The sequence below is a fragment of the Notolepis coatsorum genome (assembly GCF_963971535.1).
Source record: "Notolepis coatsorum genome assembly, chromosome: 6".
In the NCBI taxonomy this organism is placed as follows: Eukaryota; Metazoa; Chordata; class Actinopteri; order Aulopiformes; family Paralepididae; genus Notolepis; species Notolepis coatsorum.
This window is the reverse complement of record NC_140170.1, coordinates 156,791,686-156,794,479: the sequence shown is the minus strand read 5'-3', so window position 1 is coordinate 156,794,479 and position 2,794 is coordinate 156,791,686.

Here is a 2,794-nt window from a genome sequence, read left to right as displayed (position 1 = left end):
CATTTAACATCAGAAAATTACAAGTTTATATGCTACCCTTTATCTTCTCCACCACAGCTACCCAGACTGCTATGCTGGCTTCATTAACACCTAAAATTCGTGCAGTAGACTCTAGATAAATCACATCGAGATAGGTAAGAACCCATACCTTCCGGCACATTTTATCGCTTCACGCTGTTGTCATTGTTATTATTATTATTATTATTGTACTGTTATGTTCTGTTTTATGTATGAAAATAAAATAAAATAAAAACATTTATAAAAAAGTAAAATAAAAACAGGAACAGCTGGGATAAGATTACCAATACACATTAGGGAACACAAGACTAGATTGGAACCACAATAATACAATAGACAGAATGAATACAACACAGACAAGGACACTAGACTACTGAGCAGGGAACATTACAGACAACAGAATTACATGAGATAAGGTTTTGAGCCAGGCAGAGAGTACGATAAGATGGAATAATATACACAAGGTGTAGTACCGCTGATAAGCGGCTCAATACACACAATTGTTAAGGGGATGCAGACCAAAGAAAGACGTTTGTCTTGTTTACATCAGGGTCCCCCATTTTCAATTCATAGTGACATTTATGACATACACAACATACATGACATTTATGGCATAGGGACATACATGACATACAGGTATTTAGTACTGTTACATTTGTGACATATACGATATGCAAATATACAGTACTGTTACCCATAGATCCTGACAGAGTATATACATATGATGGGGAGGGGACTGTACATTAGGAGGGGGTGGGTGGGTGGGAGAGAAATATACATACGGTGGGGAGAGAATATATACATACGGTGGGGAGGAGACTGTACATTAGGAGGGGGTGGGTGGGTGGGAGAGAAATATACATAGGGTGGGGAGAGAATATATACATGCGGTGGGGAGGAGACTGTCTATTACATTTACATTTACATTTAGTCATTTAGCTGACGCTTTTATCCAAAGCGACTTACAAGTTCTGTACGACAAGTCATCAGGAAGGGCACAATTCTATCAGCTGAGTAACAATGTTCATAAAGTGTTGAGTGCTACAGTGTAGGTTAGTTTATTAGGACAAGTGCATGACAGTAAGGTTAGTTAGGGTTAGATTTAAAAATATATATTTTTTAATTCAGATAATGGTTGAAGAAGTGCGTCTTTAGTCGACGGCGAAAGATTGGACGGGTTTCGGCTGTCCTAACTGGGGTGGGTAGTTCATTCCACCATTGTGGGGCAAGGACTGAGAATAGGCGACTTCTCTTTGATGACCCTCCCGGAGCTTGGATAGGAGTAGGTCTGAGACGGCCAGAAGATGCAGAGCGTAGGGGTCTTGCGGGTGTGTAGTTAGAGACCATTGACCGGAGGGGGTGGGGGGGTTTGGACATTTACGGTGGCCAGTTTAGAATTGCAGCCTCCCGTAGGTGCTCTTTAAGAGCGGTTTTGAATGTGGGTAGCTAGGGATTCACATTCCTTTACAGCTTTGGGTAGGGCGTTCCACATTGATGTGGCATAATTGCGAAACGTGTTTAGTCCCTTGTTTGAGCCGAATCTGGGTTTAACATGATTTGTTGAGCTTCCTCTGGTGTTGTGGTCGTGGTATTCACTGACCTTTGGGAAGTATTTTGACATGTACATGGGTACCTTAGTCGTATAGTGTATCTTGTAGACCAGGCCCATTGCAAGTTACTGTACTCTGTCGTCTACTCTAAGCCATCCTAGGTTGTCAAAGTGGGCAGGGGTGAGGTGGGTTCTATAGGGGTAAGGTCAAGTAGAAGTCTGACCAGTTTGTTTTGTGATGTTTGTAATCTTGTTTTTAGCACCTTTGAGGTGCTTTGGTACCATGAGGTGCACGCATAGTCATAGTACCCTTGAATGAGTGTTCCTGCCAGAGTCTTCAGGGTATTCTTGTTTACCAGAGAGGAGATCCGGTACAATAATCTAGTTCGTTGGTTGACTTTTTTTATTACCTTGGATGCCATTTTGTCACAGGAAAGATTAGCCTCTAGGATGGAACCCAGGTAGGCCCTAGTTACATGTAATGGATTATATTTTCAAAACCCTTATTGACCCGTGTGTGTGTGTGTGTGTGTGTGTGTGTGTGTGTGTGTGTGTGTGTGTGTGTGTGTGTGTGTGTGTGTGTAGGTGTGTGTGTGTGTGTGTGTGTGTGTGTGTGTGTGTGTGTGTGTGTGTGTGTGTTATGGTTTGTGGTCTATGACAGTTCGGTTTGTGAACATGGACAACTCTCTGCCAAAATCTGGAGCTCTTCTTCATGATGATCACATTATGTAGGCCTAAATCTTGGAGCTGTTTCTTAGACAATGTTTATTTGAAAAATAGCTATACTGTAGTAGTGTTATCAGTCATCTAGAATATTCACCTAAGGTGCCCTTATTGAGTTGTAAGTTACTCCACAGTGGCTCAAAGACTGCCCCTGGACAATATTAATCAATCCGTAACCTGAGTGGGTTATGCCTCAAGGCTGCATGGTAAATTTCCAAATAAATATATTTCAAGCCCAACCCTTAACCCATTGATATTGTTGCAGTTAATTATTTAGTTCATTTTCTATCTTACTCATTACGACTAACAGTAACCTCAGATAATAATAAAAAAAAAGAAAAAAAAGTAATTGCTTGGCCAACAAGCTGCTTATTGAGCTGTACTGTATTGTACCCATTCTGCAATCTGTTAATAAAGTTTTCAATCAATCAGTCAATCAATCAGCCACCGCCCATCGTTTCGTGCATAAAGTATTCTGTCCACTCAGTGGCGCCACTGTGCCAA